A 17,692-nucleotide genomic window follows, 5' to 3' on the forward strand; every position below is an offset into this window, starting at 1 on the left:
CGCCTGGGGGAGGGTGTCCGGGTGTGAAGGGCACTCCCCTCTGTGTGTGGGGACTTCCTCTTCCCATTGTAATAATGATCTGCTGGGTCGGTGGGGAAGAGGCCAAGGTCACAGAGGAAGAGCTTCTGGGGAGATGGGGTTGCAGGTGATGCAAGGGAAGGGGGCTGGGAGGGAGAGGTCTCGGAGGACTGTGGAGTGGTTGTGGATGACTGTGTGTGTGTCTGCAAACCAGCCCCTGTGAGTGTGTCATCAGTCCCCTGCGCTTGCTTGTGTGCATGTCTAGACCTTGGTTTGGGTGTTTGTGTGCTTGGGACAGGTAGGCTGCTAGGAATCGTGGGTGGTGCAGGGGTAGGAGGGGTGCGGAACTGTTGGAGGAGGGACACTTCTGCCGTCAGGGAGGAGGCCACGGACTGATTGGTCCTCTGTAGGGCAGACATGCCCGAGGAAATGCCCTCCATGAATGACACCAGTTGTGTCAACTGACCTGTGTGTGCATGGAGGACCTTTAGCATTGACACCTGCCCTGCATGGATCTGTTGAAGTAAGTCCACAGACTCCTCACTCAGGGCAGCAGGGGACACAGGGGCAGGGGGTGCGGTGCCGGGCATGAAGGAGACATGCTCACGAACACAGGAGCCCACAGGGACCTCTAGGATGGGAGCCAATGGGAGGGTGGTGGTGGTGGTGGGGACAGCCTCACTAGCTGGGGTTTGGTGGCTGCTGACACCCGCCTCCACAAGGGAGTCAGCCTCAGAGCTGCTGTGGCCCTCAGCTGGGGGGGATGGTGCTGACGACTCCTCTGTGTGGCTCCACTCGCCATCTGTGCCACTGAGTCCACCGACTACTCTCCTTCTGTCCCTGTAAGGCACTGTTGCTCCTCCTGGTCCATGGAGATGCCCACTCCTGTGGCCGTGGATGTTTCTGGATAGGAATAGGAAATAAGAGAACCACATTAGTCACCTGGACCGACTGGACACACCGGAGTGAGTACATCTCATCACAGGGCAAGCCCTGGCATCATCAGCTGAACACAGCTCAAAGTGCCAACACTGTTTAGGATAAGACAATTTTCATTCTCAACATCAACCATGGCACACATATCCCTCCTTGACTTTCACACATATTTCTGTTACATGTTGGATGCTAACACCCCAATGTGCCAACATGCACCACCCACACATTAGTTGTACATGCAAGTGAACATGTAGGAGTATGTCACTATACACACATCACATCTCTTGCTACTGAATCAGTACAGGTGTCCGGATGAAGGGATGGGCAGAGGCTCATTTCACATGCTTGTGATGCATGCCAGCAACACACACTATGATGTTCTCATGTCCTGATGGGCAATGCCAAAATGGTGTGCATGGTGCACACTTGAAAACAATGCAGGATCACTCATAGCAAGTTAAATGCCATAGCACTGGCATGCCCTAAAAGTCAGTCAACACTGTCTCCTGCCACAGGGGCAGGGCATCCAAACAACAACAATATGCACTGACTCACAATCCTAGATCAGGGGTAAAGCTAACTCTGCAGATGACCGGCGCACTTGCCCATCCCATGCAAACAACATGTCCAGGAGCCAGAAGACCCCACATCATGCAAATCAGACATCTGAGTCTCTGCAAACACGAATCCCTGTACATTGACACGTCACAGTCTGCCATGCATGTCTCCCAGCTGCCTGAAGGACACAGTTGCATACACCATTGTGCGCTGTCAGATGATCACACATCTATATGTCACACAGGTCTTGCCTCTCACAGTCACATCTCAGATGTCATGCTGACCCTCTGAATCATGGACACCCCAGTTGTACGTAACAACAAGCCATACCCTAATGACACAGAGGCCGAGGGCACATGTAACTAAGCACAACCTGCAATTTCATACACAGGAGTGGGATTACAGAGTGTTTCTAAATGCCCTTGAGGAGGCATGACTGTCAAGGTCTACGTGAAACAGTGTCTGGCCCTGGACAGTAGTCAGGTGGCTAAGCAAGTGTGACATACTCAAAATACATGCTCCTGAAGCCCAAAAACTGGAGTCCCCTGCTGCATGGGTTTGTTTGGAATACCCCAGCCACATGTTGCGAGTCAGACGAACGATTGGAACACATCTCAAGGGCACACACAGATCACATGTCAGATCTCAGGCATTGTGTAAACAATTGACCCACCCATGAAACACACAACAGAGTCACGGGAACAGATGCTGACCGGTAGCTGAAGCATAGCTGACTGCAGGGACACAGTGCCCTAGTGACACAAGCAACAGACTGTAGGGGCCACACCTGTGGAACAGAAGAGGAGGGTGCATCACACAATTGAGGGACATGAGTATTGGACTACAAGACCTACGTAATGTGGAAGTGTAACCAGGCCAAAAGACTGCTATTAGCATGTCAGACATAGTACACAGATCAGGCATGGACCTACCCCCTCCCTGCTGCTGTCTGGCCTTCAGCTGCCTATCCAGGTCCGGGAAGACCACCGCCAGTATCCGGAGCATGTGGGAAGTCAGGGTCCGGTATCCGCCCCTCCTGCGTGGAGGTGACGGCTTCAGCTGGACTCTAGCTCTCCTCCGGGTCCAGCCCCGAAGATCCTGCCACCTCTTCTGGCAGTTGCGGATCCGGCGCCTGTAGACCCCCACCGAACGAACAGCCTGGGCGATCGTCAGCCAGATCTCCTGCTTCTGGTGGACATCAACCTGTGAGGATGACAAGGTGAAAAGTACATTAACACACATGCCCCAGATTTGTGCAGCACACATTTGGATATGCATGTCATCATCACAAAGGGAAATGAATTACATAGGTAGTGCAACCATGGGGAAGGACAAATCACCTGCATGTCTGACAATGCCTGGATAGTTTAATCTTGCGCTAATGCACTTTAGCAGCAGGAAACCTATTCAGTACATGTACCTACACACTTTGGGGGATGAAAGTAGTCAGTGAGAATGCTTGCCACTGGTGTAAACACTGCTAGTCCTGCTAGTCAGACAACATGCACAATTAGGAAGGCAGTGGACTGCACACTCACCTGCTCCGTCCAGCAGGGCCTGGTTCTCCTCCTCAGTGAAGGCTGGGGCCCTCTCCAGAGTACTTGCCATAGCAGGAGCCAGAGGATGCAGAGACAGCAGCAGTGGTAGCAGGGATGTGGTCCAGTAGCATGTAATGCAGGCAAGTGAGCTCCCTGGGGGCCAGCCAGCCTTATATCTGTGCTGCAGAGGCAGACTCTGTGCCATGTGTCCCAAGTGATAGGTCCAACACGGTTGCATTCTATGAGTCTGGCTAATCCATTTAAATGTACGACTCGTACACGCCTTCCGCATCGTTCAAATCTTCACCTTCATGGAACACTTGAAATTGCAACATTGTTTTAGGCATCCAACTGAATTTCCAGTGCACAACTCGTACAAGTTTTGAATCCACATCCGTCTCCATGACAGTCCGGGGCCAATGGGTGCGCCTGGCTCGTTCAACTGACTATACAACGCGTATTTTGAATATACACATGCACCCGTCGCCATACAATTCAATGACAAAGCGTACGCACGGCTCGGTCATGACCCGTGCAATGCGTACGCATTGTCACCCGCGTCGGACTTCATTGCATTCAATGACAAAGCATACGCACGGCTCGGTCATGACCCATGCAATGCGTACGCATTGTCACCCGCGTCGGGCCACATTGCATTCAATGACAAAGCGTACGCACGGCTCGGTTATGACCCGTGCAATGCGTACGCATTGTCACCCGCGTCGGACCTCATTGCAGCGTACGCACGGCTCGGTCATGACCCGTGCAATGCGTACGCATTGTCACCCGCGTCGGACATCATTGCATTCAATGACAAAACGTACGCACGGCTCGGTCATGACCCGTGCAATGCGTGCGCATTGTCACCCGCGTCGGACCTCATTGGTGTGACTATTATACGGATGCAACACACATTTACTGGCCAGGGACACCTGTGCACACTTACCACACAACAGCATTGGCCACACAGTGTTCCATGGCATGTAAGGCTGCATTCCCTGGGCGTTTGTGGGGGGCCACATCTGTTTTTTTGGCTGGCATTTTGTGCAGCCACTCCCAGGCTGTGCATGTGTACATGGGGGCAGAATCCTTTGTGTGTTGTGCACATTACCACTGCACTTCTTTGCTACTGGTACCTTCCAGTACACTGTGGCTACTGCTGTTGGGATGTCGCAAACGATGTTTAGTCGGGTGCTACGCGATGTCTTGGAGGGGATGTTGCATTTCCTAGACCTGTATATCAAGTTCCCGAGCCCAGCTGAACTCCCTGAAATAAAGGATGCCTTTTTTATACTGGGGAGGATGCCGAACGTCATCGGATCCATTGATGGGACACATGTTGCCCTGATACCACCACAGGCACATGAGCAGGCATACCGTAACAGGAAGCACTACCATTTGATCAATGCTCTGGTGGTCTGTCTTGCTGACATGTCGACCACACATGTGTGTGCACGGTTCCCTGGTTCTGCGCACGATGCCTACATTATGAGGAGTAGTCGCATTGCAACGCTGATGTCACAGATGCCAGCTCAGCATGCCTGGCTTGTCGGTGTGTACTGACTGTTTCTCATTGTGTATTTTTGTCAATGTTGTATTCCGCACTCCTACAAAACTCAGCTACTTGTTCATTTTTGTGTGTTTAGGTGACTCCGGATACCCCAACATGCCGTGGTTGCTGACACCCCTCAGGAACCCTGTGACACCAGCCGAGCTGCGCTACAATGAGGCACATGGTCGGAGCAGGAGGGTGATTGAGCGGACATTCGGCCTCCTGAAAAGCGGCTTTCGATGCCTGGACAAGACCGGAGGGGCCCTCCCATATGAGCCTGCAAAGGTGTGCAAAATAATCCTTGTCTGCTGCATGCTACACAACATGGTAGTGTGGAAGGAGGTGCCTCTCATCCAGGATGACAATGACCAACCTCCGGCACCTGTGGAGGATCCCGGCCTGGGCCAAGATGCCAGTGATGATGAGGGTGACGTCCGCTCACAGCTCATCAACAACTTCTTCACCTGAATGTGAGTTTCCAGGGTTGTTATGTGAATGTATGGAGGTAGCCTGGAATGTGTTGTGCCAGCTCTGTTGCTATCTGAGTATGTCTGTGTGCCACTTGACTGGATGCGTGCTGTGATGTGTCCATTCAGGTGGTGTGTACTCCACAATAGGGTAGAACTGCTAACTAGTGTTTGTGTAGGTGTCTTGCAACATTTTTTTGTTGTTCTGTGCGTTTGACTGTGTCTTGTGTCTGTCCTTCCCAGGGTACTTTGCCTGTTGTGTGGTCAACACTGACCCCAACACACAGAAGCCAACACCAGTGTGGAAGTTGACAATTACCATCAACTGATGTCCCACACATCCCTGGACTTCCATTCTCCAACACATTGAGAGCGTGTGTCCACAGTTACGTAGAATTACCGTGCAACTATTGTGGAATAAACGTGTTGCTGATGTGTAATGAACCTGTTCTACGCTTTCTCATGTGCGTTGTCTGTCTTCCCACATCTGAGTGACATCTGCTTACCTCACCTGTGGACTTGTTACCACTAACTGGGGTTGGTGTTCTGTCTGTGCATGCCAATGCGTTTCAGGTCAACATCATTGTGTGTGATGAGTAACATGGCCATGGTGAGTATGTTTTGTGTTGCCATAGTGGTGTGTCTCCCTCACATGTGTCACATCACCATGACTCACCTTACGTTGGTCACATTGTTGCAGTATTTGGCATGCACTGTGTTGTGTAGCAGATCGACATCTCCCTGAACATGACAAGTTGGAATCACAACAGAGGCAAGTATGGTGTACTGGTGAGTTTATTTACAAACATGTGTGAGAAAAGTGTACAGGATGGTGGGTGCTGTACTTTGGTTTGGGAATCCGAAGTTCACATTGGAGTTGGAAGTGCTGGTAGATGAAATGTCCAGAGTAGAGTCCACAGTCATCTGCTACATTGGCCCAACATGAACCCTCCATTTCAATTTGAGCGAGTTGTGTGCGATTGGACAAGGTGAACGGGTTGCGCACAAAGGACATTGTCCAGAACAGGTTTAGAGGCCCTGGGGGATGTGCTGGGTCATCTGCCTCTCACATGTCCTTCTTCGGACGACCCCTCTTCTTCCGGGGGGGGGTGGGGGATGCTCATGTGGAGGCCTCTGTGGCCAGAGTCCTCCTCCTTCCCTGTGGTGCTGGCAGATGGTGTTGCGACAGATGTTGTGGCCACACAGGGGGGTGTGGACAGGTCGGTGTTGATCTGGCGGAGGCATTTGAGTATATCCTGATGCACCGCAGTAATGTCATCCCACTTGGCCTCCATGCGGGCATGGTGGGCGACCTGCTCGTGTTGCATATCCTTGAGGATCTCCACTACCTGGCCAAATCCTCCGGTGCTATCCTGGTACGCATCTAAGATGCGTGCCAGGTGGGGGTCATCATGCAGTCCAGACCCCTCTGCAAGGCGCGCCCTGTGCCTCCCACCCCTCCCAGCACCCCTCTCCACACGGGCAGGACCATCGGCGGGACGCACAGGTGACACTGGGACCCCTTGGGTGGTGTTGCTGGTGGTTTTTGCTGTAGCTTCCGGGGGGTCCTGTGTCCCTGTGCTGTGGGTGTTGATTGGTCTTGGTCTGTCCGTGTTGGCGGGGGTGCCCTGTCAGTGTCCAGATGCTGGAGGCGTGGGTACAGGGGGTGCAGATGTTGATGCTGCTGGTGCTGCATGATGGCTCTCACCAGAGGGGCCAGGTTGGTCGTCGTCATCCGAAGAGGACAGAGAGAGAGAGTCAGACCAGAGAGCGCAGTGTCCGCCAGAGTCTGGGACTGGGTATCCTCATCATTTGGTGCTGGGTGCCCAGTACCACCTGTATTTGGAAGAGACACACAATGTGAGTTATGTTTCTACATGCATCGATGGTTCACAAACATGACATTTTCTACTTTTCGAACAGATGCCTGCATGTACACTGCTTATTCCCTGCTTATCACGGACAGAGATTGATATTGTTGTTGGCCATTTCCGAGCATGACCTTGTGCTCCCCACGACAGAGCCCAGTGTCAGACATCTTGTCAGTCCCTTCCCACTCCCTGTGAGGCGAGTATGGTTCAGTGTGAGCTTGCTGGGCCATGTGGGTGGGTGTAGATTGTCTGTGACTACGACTCCCATCATACTCCTGGCTACACCCCCTTCCCAGCATGCCCATACTTCCTCCCTCTTGACTCTGCTTCCCTGTGAGGGGGTGTGACAGCAATGGCAAGATGGCTGACTGTGTAGTCCTGGTGTTTGTTTTTGGCCATTTCCCAGCATGGCCTTGTGCTCCCCACGACAGAGCCCAGTGTCAGACATCTTGTCAGTCCCTTCCCACTCCCTGTGAGGCGAGTATGGTTCAGTGTGAGCTTGCTGGGCCATGTGGGTGGGTGTAGATTGTCTGTGACTGCGACTCCCATCATACTCCTGGCTACACCCCCTTCCCAGCATGCCCATACTTCCTCACTCTTGACTCTGCTTCCCTGTGAGGGTGTGTGACAGCAATGGCAAGATGGCTGACTGTGTAGTCCTGGTGTTTGTTTTTGGCCATTTCCCAGCATGACCTTGTGCTCCCCACGACAGAGCCCAGTGTCAGACATCTTGTCAGTCCCTTCCCACTCCCTGTGAGGCGAGTATGGTTCAGTGTGAGCTTGCTGGGCCATGTGGGTGGGTGTAGATTGTCTGTGACTGCGACTCCCATCATACTCCTGGCTACACCCCCTTCCCAGCATGCCCATACTTCCTCCCTCTTGACTTTGCTTCCCTGTGAGGGGGTGTGACAGCAATGGCAAGATGGCTGACTGTGTAGTCCTGGTGTTTGTTTTTGGCCATTTCCCAGCATGGCCTTGTGCTCCCCACGACAGAGCCCAATGTCAGACATCTTGTCAGTCCCTTCCCACTCCCTGTGAGGCGAGTATGGTTCAGTGTGCTTGCTGTGCCATGTGGGTGGGTGTAGATTGTCTGTGACTGCGACTCCCATCATACTCCTGGCTACACCCCCTTCCCAGCATGCCCATACTTCCTCCCTCTTGACTCTGCTTCCCTGTGAGGGGGTGTGACAGCAATGGCAAGATGGCTGATTGTGTAGTCCTGGTGTTTGTTTTTGGCCATTTCCCAGCATGACCGTGTGCTCCCCACGACAGAGCCCAGTGTCAGACATCTTGTCAGTCCCTTCCCACTCCCTGTGAGGCGAGTATGGTTCAGTGTGAGCTTGCTGGGCCATGTGGGTGGGTGTAGATTGTCTGTGACTGCGACTCCCATCATACTCCTGGCTACACCCCCTTCCCAGCATGACCATACTTCCTCCCTCTTGACTCTGCTTCCCTGTGAGGGGGTGTGACAGCAATGGCAAGATTGCTGACTGTGTAGTCCTGGTGTTTGTTTTTGGCCATTTCCCAGCATGGCCTTGTGCTCCCCACGACAGAGCCCAGTGTCAGACATCATGTCAGTCCCTTCCCACTCCCTGTGAGGCGAGTATGGTTCAGTGTGAGCTTGCTGGGCCATGTGGGTGGGTGTAGATTGTCTGTGACTGCGACTCCCATCATACTCTTGGCTATACCCCCTTCCCAGCATGCCGATACTTCCTCCCTCTTGACTCTGCTTCCCTGTGAGGGGATGTCACAGCAGTGGCAAGAGGGCTGACTGTGAAATCCTGTTGTTTGTTTGGCTACAAGACCAAAGTGAGCCCCTGTGCTTCACACAGCAGCACCCAGTACGGGGTATCTTTTGCTGATATTTTAATGAGGTGTGTGTCAATGCATTGTACCCGGTGAGTTGTGTGGAGTTTGTGTTGAGGGGGGGGGTTCTCCACATGCTGGTAAGTATGGTCAGGGATGTCAGTCCTCCTTTCCATCATGAAACGTGCTTCCATTGTAGGGCGTGCAAGTTTTCTTTCAGGATGTCAGTCAGTGGTGTCCTGCTTCTGATTTGCACACAACCCCTAGCAGGGCTTTGTGCTCCCCACAGCAGGACCCAGTGTTAGCCATCTTGTCAGTCATTTTCCACTCCCTGTGATGTGGACATGTTTCAGAGAGGCCTTGATGGGCTAATCAGGAGGGGGTGCATTATCTGTGACTACAGGCCCCATCATGCTTTTGGATACACTCACTTCACCTGCATCCCCACTATTCCTTCCTGACAGTCAGCTGCACTGTGAGGTGGTGTGTTTGTGGTGGCAAACTGTCTGGCAGGGTCTATTTGGTTTTGTACCACTGGCTTGCTCTACTTGTTTGTAGGTTGGTGCATGTCATGACCCAGTTCACAGTCACTATGAGATGGCAGGTATTGTGTTTGTCTGACTGGCATACACATCGTGGTATGATTATCTATTGGTTAGTGTAGCTTTGCTTGCGGTGCATGGTTTCACTGTTCCCTTGCCACACAATCTTGGGTATGTTGTTTGTGTACTCACCAGGCTCTGGGATGTCTGTTAGGCCATGGACGCTCTCTGGTGGTAGGATGTCCCGCACCTTCTCCTCCCAGGTCCTGAAGTAGACTGGTTTGGCAGGAGGGTCACCGCCGGTGCACTGACTCAGGGTGTGATCTTTTTCGATGAGTTTCTTGACCCTCCTGCGCACGTCATACCACCTGTTCTGGATATCGTCCTTTGTGCGCGTTGCTGGTGCTTGAGCGTTCACCTTGTCCACAATCCTCGCCCACATCTTGGTTTTCTGTGAGATGGGGGTCCTTTGGACCAATGTACCAAACAAATATGGCTCTACTCTGATGATCTCGTCTACCAGCACTTCTAACTCACTATCTGTGATCTTTGGATTCTTCTTTGGGGGCATGGTGATGGGTGGCGGTGGTGAGGGATGTGTGTGTGAGCGTGCAAGTGAGGGTGGTTTGGTGTTGGTTTTGCTGGGTGTATGTGTGTGTGCTTTTGTATGAGGTGCTGATGATGTGTGAGTTGTGTGATGGGTGAGTTGTGAGTGTGTCTGTGGTTGCTGTGTACTGGTGTTTGCTGCTGACTGTGTCTCCTGTTTGCAAGGGATGATGGTAGTGATTGTAGTCCTTTATATAGTTGGATTTGTGGGTGTGTCTTTGTCCCATGTTTTTTTCTTTGGTATTTATTGGCTTTGTCATTGCTTGTTTGGTCCTTTTTTTTCTTGTTTCCTTAGTGTTTTGTAGGCATGAAGGAGATGTTCATGTGACGGAAACGGACGCTGCTGTTGTCTTGTGTGGGCTTCTCCGCCTCATTCACGCTGCCTATCTTCTGTGTTTGGTACGCGTCGGTCGCGGCGGTCTCTATTGCTTGTGTGCCGGGTTGTCTGTGCGTGTTGGTCGTGCGGCTTGGTCTCCGTGTGAGTCGGTCTGGTTTTACACGCATTGTATCGTACTGCGCGAATCGTACATCGAGGGTGCGGGTCGGTCGGGTTGATTTCGGGTTCGTGACGGTCGGTGAAAATCGTGTCGGTTTTCCGGCCGGATCACTATTTTCCCTACGGCTCGGTCGTACGGCTTGTATTCCGCACGTGTCGGTAGTAATTCACTCGTGTTGCATCGTACTGCTTGGGTCATACGGCGCTGGTCCATATCGGTCGGTATTCGGTCCGGGTCCGTGTCGGTCGGTTCGTTTTGCGGCCGGAATCGAAATCGGCCCCTAATTCGGCATGATGGCTTGCAACTCACTAAGGGGCACATTACGATGTCTGCCCGCCATTGTTGCGGTGCTGGGACCGTCCGATAGACGTGCGGCGGTCCCACCACACATATTAGGATGCACCCGCCATACTGGCAAGCGCATCTTGGGCTTTTAACATTGTGGACGGTGCTGCTCGCTGCAGCACCGTACGCAATGTTAAAAGTGCTTGCACTGCATTTCCCTGCACCAAGTGGCAGGCACCACGCTGTGCCTGCCACTTGGTTTATAGAAATGCTGGGGGTCACCATGGGTACCCCCCCAGTGCACCCCCCACACACACAGAGGGGGCCCACAACGGGCTCCTAAATCCAGCCTCCTCATGTCTTTTTGCGGCAGAATGACCGCCGCAAAAAGACAGGCGGAAAGGGATTCCGTAATCCCTATGGCAGTCAAGTACTGCTCAGAAAATACACAATATACATACATAATATATCCATTGTCTCCTTGGTGTTTGGACAAAATATCTAATAAAAAATATTTTGATTCAAAAATATTGTGTCAAGAATACGTGTATGTCAAAAATATCACCAACAAGAATATCGAAGGCAAGCATATTGTTTTAAGTGTCGCTGTTAATATTGTTGCAAAAAATATCAATTTAAAAAATATTGTTGTATGTAATATTGATTGTGTTATTTTTTTATGTAATTGATTGCAGTGTTTTTAATTATATATGTTTATTTATTTTTTCATTCTGGTTTTTAGTCAGATAATTTATTCTGAAATTGATGAAGTTTGTCATTATGTTGTATGAATGTCTAAAAATAATGGATTTGTAGTTTTTATTAGCAGCAAGATATTGGGTTTTCAGGGAATAAGAGTGGGGACATGTTTAATTTACTGTTAATTATTTTAATGATATGCAAATTGTTATTGTAGTATTTTAAAATGTATTTCATTACATTTATAATTTTTATTATGAATTTATAATTAATTAGAATATATTAAATATATTACATTTTTTTCAATTATTTTATTGTGAATAATAAAATGAATAAATGCCGTAATTGTTTTTCAAATTAAAAATACACAAAAATGTAATTCAATAAAGTATAATGATTTTACATGTTAAAAATATATATATTTTAATATTATGATTTTATTTTAAAACAACAAAGTAAAAGTTTTTTATGTTGAACATTCTAATGTCATTTTAAAAATATGTTTGATAAATTTAAATTTTTTATATTTACATTTTATTTGGAGCGTTTTGGAAATGTGTGTAAGTAAATTATGCAAACATAATATATATATGTATTATTTATGATGCCGAAATTAATATTCTGTTTTATATTTATGATATTGGCTTGTTAATGAAAAAATTATAACAAAATTGAATAATCATATTTTAATATGTTTAATATTTTAATAAGTTCCATTTTGGAAATACATTTTCTAAAATGAAATAATTGTCTTTTGTTTAAGAATAAATTGTATTTTAAACATTCATTTCTTAAAATGTTATGATTGCTAATTTTGAAGAAATATTTTATTTGTTATTTTAAGGTTCAAAGTTTAAGAATGGTAGTGAATATTTTTTTATCAATTATGAATGGTGATAAAATATTATTTTATATGTTAATGTTTACTTATGAATATATCGGTTTGTAGTTTGGTTAGTGTGTTTCTCTAGTAAATCTTAGTATACTATTAAGATAAAAAATGATGTGTTAGTATGGAGTATTGATTGTGCATGTGACATTTTTAGTGTGTAGCACTTAGCATAAAATGTTTTAGATTGTAGTGAAAATAGTAAATGTCACCCCTTTAGTGTCCAACACCTTCACCAAATTGGCTTATAGTGGAGTGGGAATAGTAAATGTGACCCCTTTAGTGTCCAACACCTTCCCCAGATTGCTATAGATTGGAGTGGAAATAATAAATGTAACCCTTTTAGTGCCCAACACGTTTCCCAAATTTGTTTAGATTGGAGTGGGAATAGTAATTGTCACCCCTTTAGTGTCCAAACCTTCCCCAAATTGGTCTAAATTGGAGTGGGGATAGTAAATGTCATCCCTTCAGTGTCCAACGCTTTCGTCAATGTGGTTTACCTAAGAGTGCAATTTGTTTAATTAAATCATTTTAGTGTGAAATCCTTTGTTTGAATTGTATATATATGTTGTAGAAATAGCTTTTTATTTAATTGGTATTGTTGATGTTTAGAAGCATAATAAAGTGTGTATTTGTATGTTTTTAATAAATAAAATTAATAATAAAGAAATTCGTAGAAGAAAGACGTAAAACATTTTCAATATTTATTTATGTCTTTTTAAAAGATTATTTATTGTGTAGTCTACCTGTTTAAACATATATATTTTGGCTTACAAGACACTTTTATATATAGAAAAATAAAACAATTTAAATACATTTTATATTATTAAATAAAAACTGTAAATCATATTTAAATAGTATTCTATGTTGTACATTTTCAACTTTGTTCTGTTGTTTACATTTTTTTTAACATTTAAAAAAATGTTTCATATACATATTATCAACATTATTTTAACATAGTTTGTTTCAGTATATATTAAATAATTGTACATTTTTATCCTGTTATTTAATTTATACTTCACCATTTTTTAACATTTTTTTACAACATTTTTACCATGTTTTGCATGTTTAGTATATTTTTTTCATTTTTCAATACATTTATTCAACATTTCTAAATTATTTCCCATTCATTTCAAGGGGGACATGGCCATTTTTTTTGTTTCATTTAGCGACCATTTTATTTCTGCTACCTTCTATTCTGTTGTCTATTTGTGTCATTTTTAGTCTATTATCCAGGTCGTGGTACGGTGCTGCTGTTCATCTGAACAGGTAAGTAATTTTGAATTTTCAAAGGTGTGTTTTAGGGTTTTGAAGGTGGGGGATGTAGGTGAAGGTCTAGAGTTTATTTATAGTGTTGTTTGTGGGTTCTTTGTATGTTTATTTGTATTTATAGTAGTGTTTGTCACTAGTGTGTAATTTTGGATTTTAATAAATCGTTTTAATAATGAATCATAATGGCCCTTATTACAATGTTGGTCGTACTGCCTACAGCCATTGCAGCGGGCAGGAGACTGCCCGACAATGAGTTGGCGGTCCCACCTCCCAATTACAATATGACCGCTGACATGGCGGTCGGAAAATGTTTTTTTCCAATACATCTTGTGCTGCAACCCAGGAAAAAGGCAGCAGCATAAGCCAGAGTGAAAAAAAGCACTTTGTGCACATCCATGCACCGTGTGCTAGGCACCATGTGCGGTGCATGGATGTGTGGGGGGACACAACATGTGCTCCCAGGGCCACTCTGTAGTGGTCCACAGGTGACAGGCACCTATCTGGCTGCCTTGTCATGGACGACCGCCATGAAAAGGCATTCGTAAAGGGACATCATAATCCTGTAGGGGTATCTGCACATCGTGTTGGGGGAGGGGTCTTTCAGGCCCCAACCTCTGTGGTCCGACCGCCTGCATTGAAATGCAGCAGTCGGGCCAATAGCCTGTCTGTAGGGTGGGCCACCACTGACAGCCTGGGGGTGGCAGTCTGCCCGACATTGTAATCAGACCCATAGTTATAATATATTGCGTTACATATTTTATGATGACTAAATGAAATGTACATGCATTTTTTGGGAATGTAGTTTTTTTTGCATGTGGGTTTTCTGTTTCTTTGTGCACGGTTTTGTCTACGAATGTGCCGTATGGGCATTGGGATTTACCGTTTGTTTTTTTAAAGGTAATCTCTTCTGTTTTATAAAAAAAAAAATTTTTAACTACAATTTCCTTTTCTTTCAAGTTTCTGGGGGCTTTTCTTTTTTATCACCTTGACCTCGGCGCGAATTCCGCCGCGGTGCTGGTGATTTATTGAGTGGGCGGGGTTCGGACGGCCCCCGGCCGTCCTCTGCACACGCCCACTGGGCCGTCCTATGCATGGAAGGGGATAAACAGTTTTTTGGGTTTTTAATTGTTTTTAGATACTTTAGATTGGTTCTAGACATCTCTTTTGGATTGGTTTTATCTTTGCATTTTTTGGGGAGCTTTTTGCATTGTAGTTTTCCCATTGTAGGTGGATTAATTATTTTTGACTACGTGGATACAGAGGAGGATCTGTTACAGTAAGGGGCCTATTATGATGTTGGGCGGACTTGCATCTGCCCGACATCGTTTTGGAAACGGGACCAACAGACATCCGGTCGGAGGTCCCGACCGCCTGATTAGGATGTGACTGAACACTTTTCGGTTGCATTCCAACATTTCCCTATGGAAGCATGTATTATGGCCGTAGTACATGCTCCCATAGGGAAATGGGAGGCGGTGTTAATCCCTGCACCCCGTGGCAGGCACCTCAAGGTCCACGGGGTGCAGGGATTTACCAGTGGTACTGGCTGGGGGGCTCTGACTGACTGACGGGCTCCATGAGCCCATGGGAAGCCAGCCGGAATAACCAGCCGGTTTCAATTCCGAACGGCTGAATCAAAATTAGACGGTTAGAATTGGAACCGACAATGTCGGTCATAAGCAACTGACAGCGTAAAAGGCCCCTAAGTCATATCTATCTTATTTGTTTTGGGTGTGGAATGTTTTATTTTACTATCTGTATAATTATTATGTTATTGTTATTTGGAAATATGTAGTGTATGTGTTATATTTATTTTATGTGATGGATTTCGTTGGGTCTTTTAGTTTTTTTGTCAATAATTTATACATTATTTTATTATATGAATCGTATTTAAGACTAAAGCATGATTTCATTTTTTGACTTTTGTAATAAAATAATATGTTTATTATTTATATTAAAAATATTTTTCATGTTGGTTAAGATTATGTTATCATTTGTGGGACTTTTGCAGGTTATGTTTTATTCTATAATATGATTTTGTCTATTATTCCTCCACCCTTATTTTAAATCTTAATCGAGCTTCCTCTAGCCTTCTTTCACGCCTCTCCCTTTCCTCTCCCATATTTATAGAATGCAAAGCTTTTTCCAAAATTCCAATTTCTTTTTCAATATTTGTTGATACTATTCCTTCTTCTCTACTTTTTGCACACGCTAAACTTTTCAGAACTCCGCGCAGATAGGCCTTAAAGGCATCCCAGACTATCTCTGGGGGTGCGGAATCTTTGTTATTCATAAAATATTCTACTGTAGCCTTTTTCATAGTTGTTTCTATTCCCGCTTCCAACAACAGGGCACGTTTAAGCGTCCATCTTTTACATGGCTGCGGTCCTAAGGCTTGTAGAGTAATTATTCCTGCGGAATGATATGAGATATGTGCGGGAAGGTGCTCTATCTTTTTAATATTAGCTGCAAGCGATCTGTCAATCAGAAAATAGTCTAGTCTGGAGAAATGATTATATTTTTTACTATGGTATGGATATCCACTCTCCTTCCCCTTAAGATGCCTCCAAACATCTAGAAAATCCAAATCCTGTATCATACCCCTTAGAGCAGACCTCATTCTAGGAGTACAAACACCTTCCCTCCGCGTTGACCGATCTAATACAGGATCTAGTAATACATTAAAATCCCCACCCACCATAGCAGGAGCAGAGATTTCCGCTAGTCTTAGTTCGAGCTCTATAATATGCTGTGGATCATCCTCGTTGTGTCCGTAATACCCAAAGCAAATAAAGTCACTACCTGCCCACCTTATTCGTGCTAAGACCCACCTACCAGAACTATCAGTACTTGATGCTTTAACTCAATCCCGCTTCCGCTTCTGATTAAGATTGCAACCCCTTTGCAACATTGTGCTTGGTCAGAGGCGATATAATTTTTAACCCAACCGTACCTACCGAACAGCTCCTTGCTCTCACTTGCAAGTAAATGCATCTCCTGTAGGATCATAATTTGGGTCTGTCTGTCTTCTAAGTACTTCATTATTTTTCTCTGCCTAGGTTTTGACCTAAGACAATTCACTTTCCATGTAAGTATGTCTATGCTTAGAACTCCTAGCCATTATACTCCCCCACACCCTCTGCCTTCTCTACCTTCTCCTCCTTCATTACCAATTTACTTGCATTTCCCCGCCTATGGGGATATGAGGAATTGTTTTGTTCTTTTTTCCCACTGCACCCCACCCGTGCACAGACCCCCCGCCACCATCCCACACCTCCCTCCTAGTCCCACCCCAGGGAACCCTCCCTCTCTTTTTAGGCATGATAAGGCCTATGGGCCCTCAGTTCGGGGGTACTTCATGTAACTTATGAGATACAGAGGAGCGATTTCGGAAGTTGGTCACTTGGCAGAGTCTCCCTTTTTCATTCTATCTATTAGTGACTCAACATCTTCTACTGCTCGAAGGTTGTACATTTGATTGTTCCACATGATTTGTAACATTGCAGGGAATTTTAGCTGAACCTTCGCACCCAACTTCCTCAACTCTTCCATCTTATTTCCCAGCTCCCACTGCCTTTGTTCAGGAGCCTTGCATAGATCTGACCTAACAAGCAGTGAGTATGCATCCACTAGGGATGGTCCGTTTTTTAGGGCCATACTTAGTATCTCCTTTTTGATGTTGAATGAGAGGAAATTTACTAAAATCTTCCTGGGTTTAGTTCTCTGAGGGTTGCGACGAAAAGGTTCTCTATGCGCTCTTTGGATTTCATGTTCGAGATTTAGTTCTTCCTTACCCTGCAAGATTGTATTCTATAACAATGAAATAATAAATGCTTTCATGTCAGACCCTTCCTTGGCCTCTGGAACATTCAGGAACCTCAAATTGTTCCTTCGAGAATGGTTCTCAACTCTCTCCATGTCTTCCCGCAGAATTTGGTTCTGCCTTTCCAGCCTTGTGATGTCTGCAATGTTTTTTCCAATGGTTTGTTTTACAATATCCACCTCTTCCTCTAACGCATTAGTGCGCAAAGTTACATCATCCAGCTTTTGTGTCAATTCCAGACCTGATGCTTGTATGGCTGACTGGTTTGCTTCTGAGTTCTCGAAACAATTATTGATGTCATTTTTTTAATCCCAGTAGAATGGATGCCAGTGT

Source organism: Triturus cristatus, chromosome 4_1 (genome assembly GCF_964204655.1).
Source record: "Triturus cristatus chromosome 4_1, aTriCri1.1, whole genome shotgun sequence".
NCBI lineage: Eukaryota > Metazoa > Chordata > Amphibia > Caudata > Salamandridae > Triturus > Triturus cristatus.